Source organism: Cupressus sempervirens, chromosome 7 (assembly GCF_028749045.1).
Source record: "Cupressus sempervirens isolate cs-2001-9-10 chromosome 7, ASM2874904v1, whole genome shotgun sequence".
Taxonomy (NCBI): Eukaryota; Viridiplantae; Streptophyta; class Pinopsida; order Cupressales; family Cupressaceae; genus Cupressus; species Cupressus sempervirens.
In genome coordinates, this window is record NC_143124.1 from 401,861,634 (window position 1) to 401,874,917 (window position 13,284).

General features: G+C 35.6%; 1 pseudogene across 1 annotated transcript; it reads right to left on the reverse strand.

The window, feature by feature from the left end:
* Positions 1–1,614: 1,614 nt before the first annotated feature.
* Positions 1,615–2,792, reverse strand: LOC149547220 (NDR1/HIN1-like protein 6 pseudogene; annotated as a pseudogene). Its single transcript, XR_016353853.1, has one exon. The product of XR_016353853.1 is annotated as an NDR1/HIN1-like protein 6 pseudogene (transcript).
* Positions 2,793–13,284: the final 10,492 nt, after the last annotated feature.

Consider the following 13,284-nt stretch of genomic DNA (forward strand, 5'->3'; position numbering starts at 1 on the left):
GGGATTAAATAAAAATAGGCGCCTCAAGAACGATTACTCTCGGCGTAATATATATAGAGATATATATAGCTAGTTATTACCATAATTAAAGCTTCGATCTAGTCGTTCCGTTGTTTGAGGGTGCTAGGAACGACTTGTTGGATTTGAAAGCCGATTTGACATTTGTGGGTTCATAATGTCGCACTCGCCCGAAAATGTCCAAGAGGGCCTTATTCGACTTCCTTCGTCGAATTACATCATCCTTTGTCATTCTCATATTAAAGAAATGTCAATTACCAAACAATGAACATGGCAGCAATGAACATGGCAGAAAATATGACATATGTCATTTATCATATGCATCTTTGTAGTAGTTAGCAGTCCATTCGAATACGCTACAAACGAATCAGTCCTTTTTAATTGTTATTATTATTATTTATTGTCATTGGAGCTCCTAAGTCAAACGTCACTTAAATCTAATTCGTTGAATATTTATGATTTGGTTAGACAATTAAACTAGGAAAAGAATATTTATGATTTGGTTAGACAATAAACTAGGAAATAGGTAGCATTTGAATAAAATATTCTTCCAAGTGTAGTTGGGCTGCTAAAGAGAAGAATTTCCCTCTCCTTCAATTTAAAAGGAGCTTCAATTATAGGTTCATGGTTGGTGAAATATTATGTTTAATTTAAATTAAATTAATTATGTATTCTTATACTAAGTTTTTATTCATATGAAGGATTTTTCGTTCAGAAAGTCATAGTTATGGGAAGAATATTTTCAAGATGAAACTATTTTAGTTAAGAGGATTAGTTTCAGGTTATTGAAGGATGTATATTTCATGAAACTATTTTAGTTAAGAGTTGAGCATATTGAAAGACGTATATTTTATTAAATCTATCTGTGTAATGATCTGACTTCATTTCTTACATTGTTGAAACCTTGCTTATCAAGACTAAATTTCTAGTTGGCTCATTAAGAACCATTAAACTTCAACAATAAACCAAAGACTTATGAAGTTTTTCCTGCTTTATTAATTGGCATATACTTTTTAAGTCAGTTCAGATTGGATGACATAGTTTCAGGTTCAAATATCTAAAGTCGTAAAATTATTCCAGACACATTCAATAATCTATCATCAAGAAAAAGGAAGTGAAAGAACATCTAGACAAAATGGTTAACAAAAAGTTTTAAGATTCTCAATATAATTGTTATTAAATGAAAGAATTTATATAAATCCTTAATGAACTTTACCTCAAACTTTTTGAACAGAACCCCAAGAACTCTTATCAAATTTCAATCTCAGATACCTTGTAGTACAAAAATCTTACTCTGCAAGACTTTATCTGCAATCTGTTCTTTCAACATTCCAGGCATACAATACAATGTGATTTCAAACATCTTAAAAATTATGACGGTTCTAATAGTTTCATAAAAATTTAACACAATTAATTGTATCTTATAACCAGTAATATCTAAGCTCCTACGCTGATCATAATCTCCAATCTGTTTATTAAGATAAATCTCCTGCCCGTGGTAAAAGATGTTCTCCCAGCATCGGAGAGAACGTTGGGGGCAACTGCCCTCACTTTATTGCAAAAAACAAATAGTGAAAATAGAAGAGACATGAGAAATTTTAGAAAGAATCAGCTAATATCTGTATCATGTATATAAATATGAACGCAATAATAAAAACAAAATGTAACAATGGCCGTAGAGATATAAAATGTGTAAAAATACCACGCTCTAACCTAAACAAAAGACTCTCCCCCACCTGGTCGTAGTTTCTAAAACCCAAATGAACCCTAAATCTAGAAATCCAGTCGTTCTCCTCAAAGCTTCATCCTCACCTTACAATTTTTCTCCTTAAGATTGACACTGGTATTGGCAGCCAGCCTGTCGACCACAAGATTGCATCTCACGCGGAAAGTAATCTTCATGGTTTTCAGTTTCCCAAACTTGATCTTCACTGGAACATTCGCCTTCAAACGAAGAGGAATACTGCCCTCCTGCTGCTGTGCCTTGAGCGAAGAAACCATATCATTCGTAATAGGCACATTATTTCCGGTAAGAGTAACGGCCAAATTGGTAGTATTCTTGTGGCCCTGGTAAAACGCCGGAAGTTGGCCCTTGCAGAGCTCCGTGCCGGCGTAGAAAACCCCGAGATAACTGTCGTCTAAGTAATAAATGCCGATCTTTTTGTTCGGATTCCGCGCCGTCACGTCGACGGCAAGCTGGGAATAAATGGTGGAATCTGTGCTGACATTGAAGTCGGTGATCTGAAGTCGGTCGACTGAGAATTTGGGTATCTTGGGCCGAAAGACGGCGTAGAGAATGGCGGCGGATACGGCGATGGCCACGATTAAGATAAACAACAAGCAACATATCCATTTGATGCAGCGGCAGCAGAAGTTGCGGCGGCGCTTTGGCGGGCGGGAGTGATATCTGGGGGCGCTACGTGGAGGGATCACTTGGTCTTTGGGATAACGGACGTGCATAACTTTGCCCGGAGGAGTTCCAGGGTCGCCTTTTTCCGATACGAGGCTTGATCTCGGGGCCAGCGGAGCGCTTGGCGGCGGGCTCTTGTATGTATCTTCGTGTGCCGCCGCCGCCTTTTCTGCGTCCTCGTTCGCCGGATAAATTCGCTGCGTATTCGCCATGACTGTAACTTTAAGGAGAAAAACTTCTCTGGTTTCTGTTTCGACCAGGCAGCGAGAGTCGAAGAGTGGGTGGAGTGATGGATTGCTTTGAGAATGTGGTTATAAATAAATAGAGGCAGAGAGGCGGGTGACCCGGTTGCCGGAAAACTCGCAGGGGAAGAAATCAGTGACGTTGACTGGATTTAAAAAAAAAAATGCTGTGTGGAAGTGGCTTGCATGGATTATACACGAGTCACGACTATGTCTTTCCCTCGGAAATTGCTCCGTCTTTTTACCAACCGCGATGACTTTTTTCTCTCGACCCTGTGTAAACGGTTACCCTTCCATCGCCCTGTTATACGCTACGCGGAATAAAATACACGTCTTGTAGACGTTTGGCTGTTCTGTCTTCTCCTTCTCGCGTGTTTCGTGTTTCATTTTTATCAAAAGTTATTAAATAATTGTTCAAAATCAAGGGCTGAATATATTTGGTGCACATGATGATATGAGGTAGACAAACCTAAGATTCAAACATTTCAATTTGGGCCAAATTGAATTTAAAGGATGAGATCTCCTACATGTGGCTATTTAGTTAAGGAAATTTTCAGTTTACATATATGCTTATGGATATGTTATAATATCTTATGTAAAGATAGATGTACTGATGTTTATATATATTGTTGATTAGATGTAAATATTTGAGATTAAGAGCTATTTTTTTAATTGTCAATTAAAAAAGAAGAAGATTATACTATAGGTACCACCGCATGATTATTAGTTCATTTTTTGGTAAGTCTTAGATTAATTGTATATATATATTTTTGCTTTTAAAGAAATAGATAATAATGCAAAAGGGAATAGAGATAAGTCTTATATAAAGAAGGACATTAATATATGAGTGTGTTCTAATAGTCATATGCATCTATGTCCCAATTACTAATTTCGAAAGAGTCAAGAAAGAAGTGATAAGTGGTGTTGATTAATAAATTTCACACATATCGATATCTGTTATTTTCTACAATGTTCGGTTAATAGTTGATCTATAAAGGGTTTCATATGTACCAATTACTAATCAATTTTTAGCTTTTCTAGTCCATAATTGATTTAATTTTGCACATTTGTACACAACTACTAGGACATTTGTCCATGAGAACTAACAATTATAAGCCTGCTATTATTAAAACATCTTTAAGTAAGCATTAAAAGATCTTTTGAACTAACCACATTTTAAACTGTTAATGCTATAAAGAATTTTGTTCACACTGGAAAACAATTTTTTTTTTTAAAAATAGCTAAGTTGCTTATAGGCAACAAAAGAAATTGTTGGAATCAGATGTATAATTTAGACTTTATAGATACAAAATTAAGTATAACAATTCCCGGTATACCTCTTTTAAATATCATCTAAGATATATTAAAATAATCATAAACCTAGTTACTGATGCTCTTTTCCTAGACGTTGAGCTGTTTTTGCCTTTTCCTTTTTTCGATGACGTTTAGCTGGTGTGAAACGTGGGGTAGTACACTTCATTTCGAGTACGGCTTTACAATGTCAAAGTTATATCTCGTGGCATGGAAGTTTTGATCGGTCTGTTCTTATGTCTTATTCGTAGCTATTTTGATTCTCACTGGTAACTCCTTTGCTTGCGTCGTCGAAAACCGGGTTGGCGGTGAGAGGTAATTTTTTAAAGAGGATATTTTGTTTACCCTGCAAGGGATATCGCATTACCTAATACGACTCTTTTCTTTGGGCTTCATATTTTACGCATGTTTAAAAGTCGTCCGATAGCGTGTCGCTCTTGCATGGTTTCTCACGCCCTTCTAGAAACTCTTGTGTATTGAAGTAGAAGTAATTTGCCATCATGATTTTCTCGAGGAAATTTTTGATCGGTTTCAGATCTGACGTTCGTTAAGTTTTTGGTTTTTTTTAATGTAGTCTAAGATAGTTTCCAAATTCCAATTGATGAGTATGAGTTGGTTTTTCAATATTTTCTCTTTTGGGAGAATAGTAGTAGTACGACTCATGATATATATATTTTATATAAATGCTAAAACAATGATATTTGTTTTCATAAATTTAATGCTCATGATTAATTTATTTAATCAAGATGGTTTTTCAATCTTCACATTTTATAGAATATTAGTCAAAATGGTTTTTCAATATTCTTGTTTTACAAAACGTTAGTTTTTGAAATTAAGAAGTAGACAAAATGGGGGCTGACCCAGTAGAGAGAGGAATAACTGTCTGAAGATCAGTTGACAATCATTACCATAAAATTACCCAACCCCCTTTCTAAATTTCAAAAACCCTCCCATGAGCATAATAGTAAGGTAAATACGATAAAAAACATCAAAAGTATAAACATTATACATAAGCTTGGCCATCGAATACAAATTGGCCATAATACCAATCTAGCATAGAAAACCTAAGGGGCCCCTTAGACTCAGAGAGTAACTAACAAACATAAACAAAATGAATCAAAAAACACACCAACAGAAGGACCAATCATTGGTTCCTTGGATTCTCCAGTAGTAGGTGAACCCAGTCATCAACGAGGAAACCATAAAGTGAACAGTTAGTCTCCACGTCTTTATCATCCGTGCAACCATCATTCTGCATGAGGTAGAGCATAGTGGCCACTGAGTGCATGACACAAATTGAAAAATTGACAACCCTGTCGAATTTATCTTCCAGGTCCACATTCCTTTTGATTATATTAGCAAAAGACCTTTCCAGTTTTCCAACCTCCAGGTTTCCTTGCATTTTGTTCTCCATTTCCACCTTGGCTTGTTTCTGTTAAGTGTGTTCCCCCTCATGTGCCTTATTCTTGTCCTCCTCTTCACCCTTGACGATCTTCACATGGGCGTGGCTACCCAGATTACTCTGCCTTATAGGCAAAGTGACCGTTCCTTGTTCTTCAATATTCTCAAAATTTTGAGAATTTGGGGTGATAGTATCAGTTTTGAAAGTATCTAAAACCTTAGAGGGCAAAGGACTATCTTGACCTTCCTCCATAACATCCTCATTTTTATTCTCACTCTTCATTTCTTCTGCATCCCGTTCTCCATAATTCCTTCTAGTGGCTATGCGTTTAGGTCTAGGGCTAGACTTTTTCCTTGAGTTGTCAAACTTAGACATGCTAGGATTGATCAAGGGGTTTTTATCTCTCAGCCTCTTACTAGACCGATTGATGCCCTTCCTAGAAGTGGTACCAGGGTTTTCAACATCAAGAATTTCAAATTTTTCCTACTTAATCTTCTTAGCCAAGACAGTGGGGTCCTCAACAAAATTGAGGGAGGAACTTTCGCTTTTCAAGGGTGATAGGCTAAGGCTTAGAATTTGAGGGTGAAGACCTTTGTAAAATTTAAAAAGATGAAAACTCAAAACTTGATGGTAGACATAATATTTTTCCCCCTCCTCACATTTCTTTCTAATATTCCACATACAATCCTGAATAGAATGTAATAGGAGAAAAGACAAGGAAATACAATCTTTGTTTTGGAAGTGATTTAGAATAGGGAAATGATAGTAATGACAGACCTTAACTCTATCTTCCATAGTAACATAGCGCATAATGACATAGCAGACCATATCCCATGATTTAGGAAGCTTATCTCTCACAAAACTACCATGGAATAAAATGGGGGCTTTGTCAGAGTGAAAGAAGTTCCTGAGGCTTGTCTTGTCCTTAACTCTTGGTTGCTTCCTCCATGATTCTCTTTCCATGGATAGGCCAGTTACATTAGCTATCAACTCTTCAGTGATCTAGAAGGAGATCCCATCAATGGTAATCACTTGCTTCTTCCAGGAGTCAACGAACTGCCAAGTGACCATCTCATCATGGCCCTCGATGCTTTCCATGAAGGGAATGAAACCTCCTTCCTTCAAATGAGACCATGGTGCTTTGTCGTCCTAAACAACTCTCTCGATTCTTGATGGTTCAATCCTCAAATTAGCTCCCTCCACAACCTCATTGTTGTCAAGGTCCACAACCAACTCTTATTCCCCTTTGTTAAGATCAACAACCATTTCCTTCATCAAACTGTTGAAAATCGGAGTCGAACCCTTACAGTCTAGGAAATGATACTTAAAATTATGAAAACTTCAAGTGAATAAGGCCACCTAGGTATTGTTACAATGAAGTTACAATAATAATTAGATTGACAAATGACGTTATATTTGTGATTTCCTTTTGAAACCTAGTCTCAAGATTTGTATATCCATCTTGGATGATGTAAAATATCCTTCCCAATATTGCATTGAATATCAACTTTCCAATTCCCATCACAAATAGTGATTGCTAAATTTTTTGTAGATGTAATGTTATAGTAATTAAAACCTTTCTCCAAATTTATCACCATCATAATGCAACCCACTAAACAAGCAAACTATTTAGTGACAATGAACCTCATCAAAACTAGGCCCATTGTGTAAAGACACTCCCTTTCGTACATCAAGTTGTACACCATCATTTAAAGGACTCTTTATGGATGAGTGATTTGATTGCTACTCGAAGATATTCCTCATTCTACTAGACATGAGAATTGAAGACCTCGTGTTCGTATCCTGCCAAGTTGTCTATTGCTTGGTTTTCTTCCCTATAAACATGTTGCATCCTAACATCATCAAGACTGTTCATAATACACTGGGTGTATCTTATGATTGACGTGTCATTCCAACTTATCTTGATATCTCCCTTGGTAATTGTAATGATTATAATAGAATCTCCCCCCATAATCAAATATTGAATTCCCATGCTGCTGGATATCTCTACTCTCTACAAGAGCCCAAATGCTTCTGTCTCATTGCTTGAAACACTACCATATTTTTTGGAATATCCCCTAATACTAGTACCTTGAGAATCCCAAATTATTCCTCCCATAATAGGCCCTTCAACATACTTTGACCCTTCAAACTTTGGTCTTTAATTTCAACCAATCTAGAGGGTGGCTTCCATTTAGTTTGCAACCTCTCCTTGACCTTAGAATTATCAACTCTCTTAATAACCTAGTTAATGTTCCAAACATTCACCCAACCCCTATCAATTTGTATGGTTGGGGAGGAGGTTTTCTTTCTAGTTTAGGGCTCTCTCACTTATTCCTCCCATGCACTTATGTATAACCACCCCTGGGGGGGGGAGGGGTACTAGTATTTCTAAAGATACGATTATTCCACTCTTTCCATATGTTCCAGTAGACATGGGGGGGAATGACCTTCTAAACCATTTTGTTTAAGGGGTGGTTTAAAGGGTTCTGCAATCCAAGGATAAATTGGGACACAAAATTATGAAAGACCCATGAAATTTGAAGGTGGCTAAGAATAGACTGCCAAAATTTAACAAAGTAAGGATAGTGAATAAAAGGTTGAGGGATGGACTCTTTATCTTGTAATTATAACATGCACCTATTTCACATCTGAAAGCCATGCCTCATAAGGTTTTTAATGGTGAGAATACTATTATGCATTATTGACCACCATAAGAAGTTGATTTTGGGGAGGAAGTGGGAATACCAAACATTTTTCCATTCCAAATCACCCTCCACACCCACAAAGGACAAATAAGCCAATTCCACACTAAATTTTCCACTTGAATTTCTATCCCATATTATTTTTTCCATCATTGGAAATGAGGGAATGCATATCTCCTTTAGGAGAGCGTTTAATTCTTTAGATAAAACTTTATCTTTCCTGATGAAGTTACCAGTGTTAAAGGTCTTCCACTCACTGTGATGTATGTAGTGTTTCACTATTTCCCCCATCTAAATCACCCCCCTCCTTTTTAGTACAACAAACTTTCTTTCAACTAAGAGAACTTCCCCAATCCATATATTCTTCCAGAATTAAGTTTGGTTATCACCAATACTCCATCTTATGCCCCTTCTCAAGTGTTTCCTTATTTTAATGATATTGGTCCGTATCCTTGACCCCACTAGCAACCCATCAGTAAAGAGAGCATAGGTAAAAGGGTAGGAGTTCAAGTACCTAGCACTCATAATACGACACCAAGGGGTAGAGTTTTTGGCCAGCCTCCAACCAACCTTCATCATGAGGGCTTTATTAAGATCTCCAATTATTCTGTGATTCAGACCTCCGTGAGACTTTGGTTTACACACCTTATCCCAACTAACTAGGCTTAGCTTTTTCTTTTCCTCCAATCTTGTCCATAGGAAATCTTATTATATTTTCTCAATAGTTTCTCTGAACTTGCTAGATATCTTAAATAGGGATAAAAAATAGACAGGAATTCCTTGTAAGGAGGCTAAAAGAAGCTAAAGTTTACCCATGTTACTCAGGACCTTCCCCTTCCAACTTGCCAACTTTTGCTGCATCCTCTCCACCACTATATTCCAGAATTGGGGGTTCACCTCCTTGACCATGAGGAGAAGAGCTAGATAAGTATTAGGGAGTTTGACAGCTTGGCATTGCAACTCCCTGATAATTCTTTGGTAAAGAGCCATCTTAGTGTTGCAAAAGTATAACTTACTTTTATGATAATTGATATGTTTCCCTGCTACTTCCACATACCCATCCAAAGTCTTTTTCCAAGACTTCTCCTCCCTTATGGAAGATATTTCATAGGGAAAGGTGTCATCAACAAACTATTGTAGAAGCTCAGGAGGCAGGATCAAAGTAGGTTTAATCCCCATTATTTCATAGTGAGATGCTATGGCTAGATGATTCCTACCTAGGATCTCAACAATCATGATGAAGAGGTAAGGTGATAGTGGGTCTCCCTTTCTAAGCCCCCACTCCATTGGGAAAAAAGGTCATGGGGAACCATTAAGAAGAATAGAGAAGTGGACAATGTTCATCATTTCCCCAATCAACGTGATAAAATGCTCATGAAATCTGAATTTCCTAAGGATTTAAATAAGAAATTCCCTCACCTTATCACAGGCCTTAGAAATATCAAGCTTGAGTGCCATAGCAGGATTACTGCTTCTTTCTATGGAGTGTAGGACCTCATGGGAGGTGATCAAAACATCAAAGCTTTGTCTCCTAGGAACAAATCCATTATCGGTCAAGCTAATAGTAGTATGCGGGATCAACTTCATTATGTTGACCATCACCTTGCAGAATATCTTACAAATAGTGCTATAAAGGCTTATTGGTTTGAAGTCTTCCACCTGGGTGGGGTCGTTAATTTTTGAAATCAAGACTATAAAAGTCTCTATCAACTCTCCAAGGCTCTTACTAATTCTAATGAAATCCTAGACCGCATGAACAAGATCATACTTGATGATCTCTTAGAAAATGAATGTTAACTGTAGCATAGTAGGACTCACGATATTCATATGAATGTTTAATTGTTGATGATATTTTCTATTTAATTTTGTGTTTATTTTAGTAGATCCGAAACAAATTGCATATGAATAGGTATATATGTGTAAAACAAATCTATTTTGGTTTTGATTCTTATCTATTTTATGTTTATTTAAATTCATTTGTGTATCTATACCTATATGTATTTTATTTATTTCCTTGTTTATGATCATCACATTTTTCTCTTGTTCATTTCTCAATTATTAAGAGTGGTTATGGTTAAGTCTCAACGTGCATGAGAATGAACTTAATGTCCACTTTCAAATCTAGATTGTAAGTTTTCTTAAATTTGATTAGTAATTAACTTATGTTCCCGGATGCCTCTTCTAATTAATTTTCATAACAAAAATTAGTTACCTTTTAAAGTTCAAAAAATATTTAATTTTTAAATTAATTTTGAATGAGTAATTTCTATTTTTTGTTTGGCTAATAATAATTTTGTTAGGGTAAATATTGAAATTTTGACACCAAAAATTAGAAGATTAAAGTTCTAGAATTTTCAAGGGGTCTTCTTCCGAGTTTTTAATAAGTGCCTCCAAAAATTTAGTTCATTCTAGAAACTTGTCGCATACGCTCTAGAAGAGTCATAAAATGAATCCACCACCATGATTGCTAGCTTTACATAAGTTAAGAATGGGCCTAGGAAGGCCCTTCTCCATGTGATGTTGAAATCCTGATGTAGAAGGTATTGGTTCCCCTTCCCAACCCTTATTACCAAAAATCTCATTTTTTAATGCTTCCCAACCTCTAATTGTTCCTTCATTAATCACAAAAATATCTTCTCTTACCCACCCATTATCACTAGCACTCCCACTCGTACATAGTTCCCAACCTGTATCATTCTCTTCAACATTACTCCCATTGCTTCCTGTAGCCCAGTCAACATCATTCCCTTCATTTTTCAATGACATTTGGTACCTTCACTAACTATTGGTAACAATTTTAGTGTACCATGCTTCCAGATTCTCAACTTTCCAACTCTAACAACATAGATTGAAAAAAGTATTTTAACAAAAAACTCTCACCAAAACTTTGTTCTTGGTCATCGCATAGCTCAAGAAAGAGGAGCATGAATTCAAGAAATTTTTGGAAGCTCCAATGGCTGTTATACTCATTGGCAAATGTTTCATTAGTACATTTTTCTATGATGTTTTACCAACATTTTCGACCAAATGTCATTTTGGCTTGTGTTTTCCATATTTTTTTGTTATATGTCCCCAAAAGGTCAAAATTTTAACCTTATATAAGTTTTTTGTTGAAATTTTGACATCAGTTAAGTCTATTGCTAAAATTTCAACCTATGTAGGATATAAACCAAAAAAAGAAGTTAAAATTCATTTCATTCTATCATTAGTTTAGGTGGGAAAAAGGGATTAATCATTGCACCTTTGTCGAGAAAATAGGTATGATCTCGGTGATTTCATCCATGCTCTCCTCTCATGATTTTTTTTACCAATAATTTCTCAAGCTAGATTTTATACATTTCCAAATATTATCCTTATGATTGATGGCTTGAAATATTTTTCTTTTGTAGTATCAGAGAAGGAAGAAAGGGAAAAATGAATCTAACCCCAAAGTGAAGAAGGTATGAATTTGACTCATTCCTTTACTATTTAGGAGTGAATATATGTTTTTGTCTCTTGTTGTGCCCTAGATGTGTGATGCCCACCTACGATAGAAATTCCAAATAATCCTCTATCAAATATAGCTATAGCCCCACAAATGGTGGCGACATTGCCAGAATGTTGCATAACCCAAAGTCCCCTTAACATATATCCACAAAAATGTCTAACCTCAAACACCAGCTGCAAAAAAAATAATACAAATCCTCCCAATTAAGTCCCCGGTGATACACTAGAATGAGTCAATGAGAAAACTTTAAGTTATATATCTCACCTCTTCATTCTATATTGTGTTAGTTGAACATGTTTGTTTCTTGAGTCAACCTCCTACTAAAATTGTGTTGTTCTTCTAATAAATGAGTAATCTAAATTTACTTTTCAATATTATATTCTAAATTTGATAGTTTGCATTGTAGCTTAAGACATTTTACCCAATTTATGTATGGTCTAATGTTTATTCATTCTTAATGGATGTTAAATAATCTTGTCATGTATTAAAGATGCCCAAATCTTATCACATTACTACCATAGTAAGAGGCGAGTTGTATAAACTTTGGTTCTTGATTGGCATTTATATGATGTCTTTTCTTTGTGGGATTGAGTTTGCATAACATCCATTTGCATTAGGTTTATATGATTTACCATCATAGCCATAGATTCCTCTTTTAGAGACAATCAACTATATTCTGATGTAAAAGTAGTTAAGAGTCATAGTAAAATACGAACATCAAAGATCACTCTTTCTCTTTTTATCTAACTTTACGAGTAATAGTAAAATTCCAACATAAAATAACACCTTTTTTTTTTTTTTTAATCTAGCCCTTCATAAAATCTATCCATATATAAGTCACCACTCCATGGTTGTGTGCACCAAGTTGGTGTAAAAAAAGTTGGACAACCTCCCCCCAAAAAGAAAAATTTTCAATAACCCAATTGGGTTTTCAAAAACCAATTAGGTTATTCCCATTATACTTTTAAAAACCTAATCGAGTTATTAAATAATATAATTCAAAAAAATTGATCAAGTTTTTTGAATTATCTAAGTTAATAACCCAATTAGGTTTCACAAAACTTGATTGGATTTTTTAAAGTATATATTGTGAAAAACCATGCCTCATGTTGTGCTCCCATCAATTGTAAAGGAGTCTATTGATTTACAAACTCTTCATATAGCTACATCATTGACATATGTTATCATTGAGCATGGCTCATAGTTAGGAATTTTTTCTTCACCAATGGCACCCTGACCATCATTAGATGCACCTTTAGGGTCATCACAACATGCAACTATTGGAATTATGGTATATTTTTCATTAGTGCAAACACTTATTCAATTTTGAATGCTTATCTAGCTCATCACTTAGTCTACAATGTATACCGAGCATTTAATGGTTACCTTATAAGTTCAGCAAGTAAACAGTTCTCACCGAGCATTTCAGAGGATACCGAGTGAATGAGAAGTTCAGCAGTGTTTACCAAGTGAAAAAGGTAAACAAAGGACTCAGTGTTTACTGAGTGAAAAAGGTAAACAAAGGACTCAGTGTTTACCAAGTCAAAAAGGTAAATGAAGGACTCAGTGTTCACTGAGCAAAGCAAGGTAAACGAAGAAGTTAGTTTCTACCGAGTGACACTATATCTATCCAGTCATCAATGGTTACCAAGTTTCAAGCAATTTTGTGTGGCTAGTATGAATCAAGCCTCTACTTCTACCGAGTGCAT